Raw genomic sequence first — 11,459 nt, forward strand, 5'->3', positions numbered from 1 at the left:
CTAAACAACCCATAAAGCATATCTATATACTCAACAATCCATAATATTCACACAATTAGGCATTCTGCATACCAAGCTCATCAATTAACATTAATAATCAATTCACATATTAATCAGGGTCGACGCCCTTAGGTCGCACCCCTTATTTATCCCACTGACTCCGGCCCACTTAAACCGAGCTCAGTGAATATTAAGCTGTCCTCAGCTACCAGTCTCCAAGCCGCGCCCTGTGCGCAAATATTGATTTCGGCACTCTTAGGTTGTTTATCATATGTCCCATGGCATGATACCATCTATGACATCATATAGATATAGGGAGCTCTTAGTCCCATCATTAACACATAACCGGGTGCAGTTTCTTACCTTTGATTCCGCTAGCTTTGTTTAATGAAATCAACCCTCAAGCATGATCCCGTCTGAGCCCTAGCATACACCTAGTCACAGCAACAAATTAGAACCATACCAAACTTCAATTCCAAAACCTAACCTCGAGACCAATCCCGAGCCCTCGGGAAGCCCTAATTCCACCCAACGGGGTGGTGGAATCAAACCCCGAGCCCCTGGGCAAAAGCCCTAAGAAATAAACCAAAAATTCCTCTTCTAGAGATAGGGTAGCTACAGCGCTACAAAGAGGGAAATTTAGCGCCAAAGAAGAACCAAAAAGCTCCCAGACCACTAGGCCTAGAACTGTAGCACCCAAAGGCTAGCGCTACAACACTAGTCATAGCACAACCAAACTCTGGTTTCCTTCGATTTTCCCCAAGCCAAACCTCTACAAAATCCTTCCAAGCTTCAACCAAACACCAAAACAAGCCTACAATCATCTATAACTCACCCCAAATGGCCCAATCATATAAAACTTAAGCACATGCACCCCAAAATGAAGAAAATGCCATGATTGAGTTTGAAGCTCAAACTCAACAAAACACCAAAAATTTCAGAATTTTAAAGCTACAATTTAATACATTTGATGGAGAATTTCGACCTAGGTTATGTTCCACACCTCCTTAGCTTTCACTCCTCAAAACCTCAGCCTTAATTCCCTATAATTCTCATTAAAAATTCAGCTTAGAAAACCATTTCAACACCAAAAACCAGAAACTGAAAAGCAACCTTGAAGCTTACCTTAATTGGATGACTAATTCCTACTAAATCCTCAAGCTTAATCAAGGCACCAAGTGTGAATCCTTAGCCTAAAGTCCCTCTGAATTTTCAGCCTCAAACTCCAGAAGAAAGGATGAGAAAATGGTAAATAGAGAGAGAGAGAGAGAGAGAGAGAGAGAGAGAGAAATAATAAGTTTTTAGGTGTTCTGTTTTTCCTTCTTTCTTCCTTCTATTCCTTTCTTTCAGTTTCCCTTTGATTCTAAACTTTCCACTGAGTCATAAAGCAGACTAAATACTTATCTCTGATTTTAAGCCAAATGACCACATTGCCCTCCCAATAATAACTAAACCTTTAAATCATTCTAAGGGCATTTTGGTCATTACTCCCAATTCCCGCTAATTCCTCGAGTGTCTTTAACATTTACCGCTTACTTCCCGACACCTAGCTAATCACCAATTATATTCCTCAATAACAAATAGTCTTCAATATATTCTCTAAATTCCCAGAAATACCCCAAGATTCACCCCGAGCCGAGTATAAATCCCCGCCGTGACTTTTCTGCTAAACCGCTCACTAGGATCGCCTCGAGTCACAAGCTGCAAATATATATATCCACATAATATGTGGTCCCAACAATTAATCATAATTAATTACATTTATGCCCTCAACGGGCCAAAATTATGAATATGCCCTTATAACCTAATCAAGGCCTAGATGCATAATAGGACACATAGTCATGCATCATATTTACCCAAGTAATCATATAAGCATGCTTAACACATCATCATGCATTTTCACCATTAATTCACATAACTTCCAATTGTGCCCTCCCGGCACACTAATCAAGGCCCTTAAGCCTTATTAGTAATTTTGGGTCGTTACAACTATCCCCTCCTTATAATAATTATGTCCTCAAAATTTATTCAAACACATCAAATAGTAAACCTCTTACCTCTGACCATAATTCCCAAGGTCCAATGCCCTTACTTTTACTCCTTGATATACTCTTACGAGAGTAATAATCTTGTTCCACAAGATCTTGTCTAGTAGCCATACTTTCATTAACCCCCGCTTGCACCAAAAACCTGCTAAAACTTCAGGGTCTGCTTAGTTCACAACGATCACTTCATTGTCTTATCCTTGATACTAGAAATACCTATGAGTCATCACCCCTACCAGGGTGAGATCAGTTTATAGGCTCTCAGCCTAACCCTTGGTACAACATTAGAATTTCTGTCGAATCGGGAGTCAGAACTCCCCCCTTTCTTTCTTTGAATATCATACTTTTCCTTGTCTACACTTGGAGAGATACAATTTTCTCATCCCGGAACTTTGTATTCCACAATTAACAATTTAAAAGTTCTTATGTCCTTTCAGATAGGCAGACACTTCTGCCTTAAGAATTCCAACCACCTCTTTGGTTTTCCCCCCTGAACCAATACTAAACCGTAGTATCCACTATCTTTCACTTCTTTACTTCACATAGTACTCCTTGCTTTTTATCTTACCATGTCCTATGCCGTGTCACCTTAGCTGTACTCCAGTATTCATCACCATGACTATCTCATCAAGGACTACACTTTCCTTAATATCTCAAGTATTCGCATACTCAATGCTTAATTCCTTAAAATAACTGTTAAGCTTTCAGATTGTTATTCCATCTGCAATCAACCGATAATTCCAGCTTCCCACTATGTTCTCTTCATTCTCTATTTCCTTTCCAAAACTTGGAAAACTATAGGGTCTCAACATAGCACCATCAATGTTCTGCCCCATTACCAGTTCACCTAAACCAATTACATTAACTCATTCAGCTGAGTTATAACTTTCCCTGTCCAATCACCTTACTTATAATCTAATGTGGTCCATTCCTATGATCCACCACCATATCACTTTACCTTCCAATATCCAAGTATACTAGATTCTGTCACCCGTTCAAACTTCCCAATACAACATACCCTAGGGGGTGGGACGATATCCATTTAGAATTCCCATCTCCACACCAAGTTTCCATTAGACCTCTCATCCGATCCTTGTGCCCTAACTTGTGTTACCTTGACAAGGTTCTTCCATGTCTCCACCATTACCAACACTTTGGATTCCATTGTTCAAAGAATACGTACCTGTTCATCACCACACACTAACGCTTTACCAATCTCAGTCGTTACCTTGTCCACTCAACTGTAATCTATGGCGTTCTTTTAATTGACACACACCTCCCAAGTAAGAGATCCGCCTCCATTTAGATCCTTTTCCTCATACAGTCGAGGATTTCTAACACTAACCATCCATCCATCCATTAAGTTTCACTAAATCTTGGTCTCAAGGTTATCTTTCTTACAAATGATCAAACGCTCAAATACCTTACACTATGCATACACTGCCAACTCAACGTATTATGTATATCGACCATGTTCCCATTCTTTCACCTCCCACGAGGCTCGAACCATTCTCTCGTCAGTCTGTGCCTGGGCATGCCCCAACCTGTGATGCAACCCTCACAGTTTCATATCTTTATCAAAAGTTAGGTCCTTTATGCCACCCTTCTGTATTCACCCATACACGCATATTCCTACCTCACCAAGCACCAATCAATTCTTACTCTGTCTTCTGAACTTCCGATCTGACACTATCCATTCAGTCTAACTTCAAGTTTTACTGTCCTTTTAATCTATGGTGTAGCTGCCTGCAAAGATACTTATGTAGTAGATGACGCGTTTACCGGTCTTGTTGTGCTCCCTATCCTTTAGACGTTCTTAAGTAGCTTCTCTGTGGCTTCAGATCAAACCTCTTCATACCTGTTCCCTATTCTTCTTGTAGCATTATTCTGAATACCCCTGGCGAGACCAAACTGACACTTCATGGAGTTTTACCTGTGACCCTTCTTCCTTAGTACTAACATCATCAACATAGTAGTTATTCGCATTCCACTTATAACTGGAGAGTATCCCAATATACCGCCAATAAACCCTGATGGATACTGGTCCATATTGTTCCTATATCTTCTACATGTAGAGCTTACCTGAGTTGCTAACGCTTGAATCAATTAAGAACCTTTGTTGCCAATTCATCACACCCTACTCAGTATAAGTTGTGATTCTTGAAATGTCTCTTTCCTTGATCCTCAGCTGGTAATAACCAGATCATAGATCAATTCTTGAAGACATTGTTCTGTCTTGTAACCGGACATTTAAACTCTTTACACTTAACAGACGATGCTAACAATTCCCACAATATGATGCTCTATCTGATCCACCCCGAGGTCAAACTTCTGCGAAAGCTTCAGTAAGTCTTTCTGTCAAACCATTATCAACTTCCATAATGTCCCTGATATTGAACCTATCTGTAGCCGAGTTTTGAAGCGTACCCAACACTTCCTTGTATACCTATCTAAATCCCTACTGGTCAACTTAGTTTTCATTCAGTCCAACTAAAGTACTCTAAATGATATTCCCTACAATCTATGGTTGTTTCTTAACAAATTAACTCTCACTCTGACTCACGTCAGGGCTTCCATATGACGAGCTCTATTGCTCTCACCACGAACCTCTCTATTACTTGTGTCCCAATTCATTCTTTTGCACTAGGAGAGTTGAGTCATGCCCATTCCATGGATGAGGGTTTGTCCCAAGGGACTTTAGATTTACATGTTTCCTTTACATTTTTCTGTCACCCCAATTCCTTTACGTTACTAATCTATTTTTTTATTCCTATCTTAGGTGACCCGAACATGTCTAACCTAGTGGTTGAAATGAAAGAGATGATTGAGGCCAGGGCTACTACGACCAAGGCTTCAGCAAAAAAGGTTGCCAAGGGCACAACCAAGAAGAATATAATTTAGCTAATACTCGGGGACTCACGACAGGACTTGGGAGATTTTGAGGGAGTTCAAGCTGCAACATTGGTCTCGGCGGCACCGACTGAGAAGCGTCCAACCCAACCTGTTCCTCTCCAGGGCATTAATTTCGAGCAGGAGCCTTCAGAAGGAGGTGGAAGTAGTAAAAGGAAAATGGACCCTGCCACCGTGGAGTCCTTGAAGCGGCCAAGAAGGCCAAGACCAAGGATTTCTCCCTGGCCGAGGAGCATTCCTCTGGTGAAACCCTCATTCTCACGCAGGAGCTTCCGAAGGTTCCCGAGCTAGTCATCAACTCGACCCTTCCTGTTGATGAGGACTTGATCCTCCAGGAGGAGAGGATGAAGATGGTGTCCAGGGCTTGGGACGAAGGGCGTGATAAACTGGACGAGGTGACCCAGGCCCTGGTCATTCACCTGAAGGTAGAGTTCGCCAACTGTCCAAAGGCCTTCGGCGCTCCCCAGTAGATCATGGATTGGTTAGCAACTGAGATTGGGTTCTGACCTAAGTTGGGGCAGGACATGGTCCCGCTTGCTGCGGACTTACTGGCCAAGGTGAGGAATACCATGTCCACCCTTCAGCTCAAGCATTATGCTACCTTGGCTAACATGGACGCACTCTTTATCTCCCAGTCCATCCGTCATCAGGCCACTGCGGTAAGTCCTACTCCATCTTGGTTTCTTTTCTTTATCACCATTATTTTTTGTGTTATTTCTAACTCTGATTTGCTCAAGGATGCATTGTTGGCTCACAAGAGCGTGGAGTTGGTGGTCGAGATGGCAGTGAAGCTGGAGATGACCCAAATGGAACTGGAGGGGGCTGTCAATCAGCAGGAGATTACCAGGGAGGCTCTTGCTAAGGAGGTTGCCCGGGTTCAGGCTGAGCATGAGGAGGCTCTGTCTAAGAGGGATGCCAAGCACAAGAAATTGGTGGAGGCCCTGGAGGTAGAGATATTTCATGCTCGCGACTTGGAGGCTTCTACCAAGGCACTCTTGGAGGTGGCCTAGGTCTAACTCCGCCAGGAGCGGGAAAAGGTTGCATCTCTCAGGATGTAGAAACAAGCTCTGGAGGACATGGCCCAGTTGGAAAAGAAGCGGAGTGAGGAGGCTTGCAAAGAGAAGGAGCAGCCTGATGAATCACTGGAGGCCACTTTTGACGAGGCCGTTTACATGGCCTGGCTCCAAGATAAAACTATGAACCTCCTCCTTTATCTAGATCCGGCTGTGAAGAGGGCAGAATTTGAAGCGAAGGAAAGGAGAAAGCGACGCTTCTTGCTAGGGATCAACAAGGTGAGAATGCTCTGAACGTCTCTGATCAGAATGAAGCCTAGGACTGAGCCTTTGTATTTTACTTTAGGGCTCCCTCTCTTCTTTCCTTTATCTTTGTAAACATACATATTTTTTAAATGGTGCGAATGCGTTTGAGACAATTTCTTATTTCTCTGTCATGTTATTATATTGGTTTTTGTCATTACACAATGATTCCCACTTTGTATTTATTTATTTTTCCTAAAAAATTCACTAAGTGTTTTACCACTTTGCATGAATTAGTGTTTTACCAACGGCCTGGACCGTTATGCAATTCTCAGATATGACAGTTAATTAACTTATTCTGGACTAGCACTTCTTAAACATGGCATACAACTGATGCTCTCTTAATCTCTGTAATACCTTCCGGAGATGCTGCTCATGCTCTGCCTCTGTACTGGAGTAAACCAAAATGTCGTCGATGAAGACAATCACAAACTAGTCTAGGAAGTCCTTGAACACCCTATTCATTAGATCCATGAGTGCTGCTTGGGCATTGGTTAGACCAAATGACATGACCAGGAACTCATAATGCCCATACCTTGTTCGGAAAGCCGTCTTTGGTATATCCTCATCCTTGATCCTTAGCTAGTGATAACTAGATCGAAGATCAATCTTCGAGAATACTGTCTTTCCTTGCAGTTGATCAAATAGGTCAACAATCCTTAGTAAGGAGTACTTGTTCTTGATGGTCAACTTGTTCAACTCCCTATAGTCTATACACATTCTCAGTGTCCCATCCTTCTTCTTCACGAACAAAACCAGAGCACCCCATGGCGAGAAGCTAGGTCTAATAAACCCCAAATCTAGAAGCTCCTGTAGCTATATCTTCAACTACTTCAATCCTGCTGGAGCCATCCTATATGGTGCCCTGACACTGGCTCTGCATCGGGCGCTAACTCGATGACAAACTGAATCTCCCTATGCGGCGACAGTCCTGGTAAATCCTTAGGAAACACATCCAAGAACTCATGTACCAATCAGGTCTCTCCCGGCCCCGCTGGCAAACCTCTGGTGGTATCCACCAGGCTAGCTAGAAAACCTATACAGCCTCCCTGCAATAGGTCCTTAGCCTTCAATGGTGATATCATGGGTACGCCGGCCCCATGCACAACACCCACGAAACAAAGGGGTCCTTACCCTCAAGCTCAAAAGTCACCATCTTCTTCCTGAAATCTATAGTAGCCCCATATCTGACAAGCCAATCCATCCCTAGAATCAGATCAAAGTCATTCATACTTAACTCGATCAAATCTACTAATAGCTCCCTACTATCTACCATCACTGGCAGTGCTCTAATCCATCTCCTAGAAACTACCAGTTCCCCTGTAGGCAGTATAGTCCCAAACCCCACAGTATAATACTCACTAGGTCTACCCAATCTATCAATTACCTTACTAGAAGAAAATGAATGTGTAGCACCAGACTCAATCAATAAAGTAAAAAATGAGCCAGCCCTAGAAAGCTGACCTGTCACTATCGAGGGACTAGCCTCGGCCTCTGCTGCGTCAAGGTGAACACTCGAGTTGGAGTCAAGCTGTCCACCTTCCTTGGTTCCTCTTTCTTTGCTGTTGGGAAATCCTTCTTAAGGTGTCCCACCACCCCACACAAATAACAAACCTTTGCCTGACATTCACCCGAATGACATTTCCTGCATCTCACGCACTTTGAGTATCTTCTCCATGTATCACCGCATCCCTGGCGGCCACATTGAGCACCCCGACCCCTCCTATCAGGACCAGCAGTGGTCAAAAGTGTCAGGGGTCTTCCTCTTTAGATCACTGGGATCTCTGCCCCTCCCAGACCCTGTGGATGGAGACACTACCCTGCGAACATCCTGTCTCATAGCGCTCTCTCTCCAGATCTTATTCTCCGCCTCTTCCGCAGTAAAAGCCTTCTCTACAACCTGGGCATAAGTCGTCTGCCCAGGTATCGATGTATTCCTCACATACCGAGCTATCATAGCATTGAGCCCTCGAATGAACCTGTCCTGCCTGGCTACATTTGTAGGCACTAAGTCCGATGCAAACTTCGCCAGCCTATCGAACTTCAGGGCATACTCTGTAACTGTCATGCTACCTTGTACCAGCCCCGTGAACTCATTCACCTTTGCTACCCTGATGGAAAAATTGTAATACTTTTGGTTGAACAGATCTTTGAACCCATCTCAACCCAAGGTAGAAATATCCCTGGTTTGTGATGCCACCTCCCACCAAATTCGAGCATCCTCCCTAAGCATATAGGTGGCACAGGCCACCATGTCATTACCTTCCACCCTCATGAAATCCAGGATGGAAGTGATCATACTCATCCACTATTCGGCCTTATATGAATTTGGTCTTCCCTCAAAGGTTGGAGGATGCTGTCTCCAGAATGCTCATAAAGTGGCTCCCACCTGTTCCCAACCTCAAGTGGTTGTACAGCTGGTGCCATAGCTTGTGACATAATAGGTGCAGCACTCCTAGAGCATGTTTTCTTAAGAGACAGATATGCTTTTCTTGACTTTGCAATCGGGCTTGCATATCAGTAAGTATCTATTGGCAGTTCTTAGGAACTGGTGAAGAGTTCTGACCCTGGTCATCATCTCTAGCCTCGGACCCTGTGCCGGCTAGTCGTATTGATCGCCTTGGACGCATAGCTATCCAAGTTTATCTGCAATCAATGACTCGACAGTCAGGAAATGATGACAAGTTAATGGTCTTTCCATAGTCCCCCATTAAAACTCAATCAATATTCATTCACATGCAACAACAATGCTAATAAGAATGCCTCATTAGAATCACACAACAGTCAAGGGCCAGGACCTTTCAGTATCTCATGCTCCCTATCAATCTACAAACTAAAACATTTACATTTCATTTAAGCATTTAAGCACGCAGTCACATATATATAGTTACCAAACCCTGAGTCGAGCTTGTCTTTAACGGCGAGTGTACATGCCCAACCAGTCTTTAGGGACCCTTAAACCTAGACCGCTTTGATACCAGTTGTAACGCCCTTAATACCAAAGACCGTTACACTGTGTATTTTTAAATAGCGCAAGACTTGCTAATCAAGTCATTTGAATAATAATGTGTTCTTAAAGTCAACTATTAGGTTATGGTTAAAATATTTTGATCATAAATGGTTAATTTCCATTAAAACAGATGTTTGGTACATGGGATCCCAAAAACAGGGTATAAGTGACAATTTACAACTCTCAAAAGTTTAATACAATTAAAAGCCATTCTAATGGAAAAATACAAGGTTTAAGGCTCTGTCCCTGTACATTCTCTCAGTCATGGCAGACGAGCAGCTGACTATGTACACTTCTCCCCTATAGCTCTCCAACTCATGGTTGGTCCAGTTTCCCTTTGCCTTTACCTGCACCACGTAGAACCAGTGACCAAAGCCCAGCAAGAAAACCATAAACAATAAGCGCATACAACAACAGTAATATTCAATTAGTTCAGCCTTTTAACAGAATTCAAGCTTATAACTAAACAATAGTAAACACATCATCTCAAACACATATCATAACCAATTACACAACTACTCAAGGTTGGCACACTTAGGCCAAGCCCTTTAATTGTTTAGCTGACCCCGACTTACTTAGGCCGAGCTGCATTGAGTACGCTTATCATCAGCCCTGTCACTCTTGGGCCATTTATTCTCATGACAATCGTATAAACATACAATACACATATCTAGTTATTGGGAACCTCAGTCCCATTCACAACCACAAGGGTGCAGTCTTCTTACCTCAAATCCTGAGCGAAGAATACAGAAAGCCCCGAGCACGATCCTTAGTCCTGAGCCTTGTTGATAAACCTAGTCACAGTGTCAATGGGTAACCATCAATTTATAATCCAAATAAATACTTTGGAAACAATAGCTAGCCTCCGAGACCTTGATTTCTACTAAATCGGCTAGTAGAAATTGTTCCGAGAGCTTAGGTTTGAATTATGGAGCCTTAAACCCCATTTTCCCTTAATTCTCCATTGCAGGCAGCAACTTGCCCTCGAGGGCTACGACCTGCCCCATAGACAGAGGCTCAATCCCCCTCTGATGGGGGACACGGGCCACGACTTGGTTTCCCCTGAGTCACGGCATGCCTAGCGAATAAAGGCTCCCAGCCTCCAAAATTCATCCGGGCCGCGGCGCCTAAAGAACAGGGCCGCAACCTGAGGCCCCTAAACCCAGAAAAATCAATTTCTCTCAGCATTTCCACGAGTCCAACCTCAAATTTCCATCTCAAACTAGCAGAAAAACTCAAATTCAAGCCCATAATCCCTATCCTTATACCCTAACCATCTCAAAATGACCAAACTACCCCTCCCCTTGGGTCACTTAGTCCTTTAGTTTGTTCTAGGGGTAAAATAGTCTTTTCCCCGATTCCCGCTAATTCCTCAAGTGTTCCTAAAATTTACCAATTAAACCTATCATGTATAATGAATTTACAAATATTTATTTGTTACCCAATAAACCCCAAAATATATTCTAAATTACCAAAATACCCCCAGGCTCCCCCGAGCTGGGTATTAAACTCTGTTGTGACTATTTCGCTAATTTGCTCACTAGGACCGTCTCGAGCCATATACTACAAATATATCCACATAATAATGTGGTCTCAACCATATATCACATAAAATCCCATTTATGCCCTTAATGGACCAAAATTACAAATATGCCCTTATAAGCTATAAAGGGCCCACATGCATATCTAATATTCATAAACATGCATATAATATATTCATATAATCATATTAATCATGCATGCCACATAGTAACGCATTTAACCAATTAAACATACATATATATATATATATCCAATTATGCCCTCTCGGTACGCTAATCAAGGTACTAAGCCCTATTAGCAATTTTGGGTCATTACATGTTTTACGTTCTAAGCCCTTGAGACCTCTGTTATGTCTAGCCGCTTTAAGCGATACATTCCCGGACATACTTCATTTTGGATCTCATAGGGTCCTTCCCAGTTTGGTCCTACAACCCCCACTGCCAGATTTTGAGATGCAGGGAAGACTCTTCCCAGGAATAGATCACTGGTTCCAAACCTCCAGCTTTTAACTTTTGAGTTGAAGTGCCTTGCAATCTTTCCCTGATACATCTTCAGCTACACTTGTGATTCTTCCTGGTTCTCTTCAATGAGATCCAGGGATTCTTGGAGTAAGGTGTGGTTCTGGACGGGATCATA

The sequence above is a fragment of the Humulus lupulus genome, chromosome 8, assembly GCF_963169125.1.
Source record: "Humulus lupulus chromosome 8, drHumLupu1.1, whole genome shotgun sequence".
Taxonomy (NCBI): domain Eukaryota; kingdom Viridiplantae; phylum Streptophyta; class Magnoliopsida; order Rosales; family Cannabaceae; genus Humulus; species Humulus lupulus.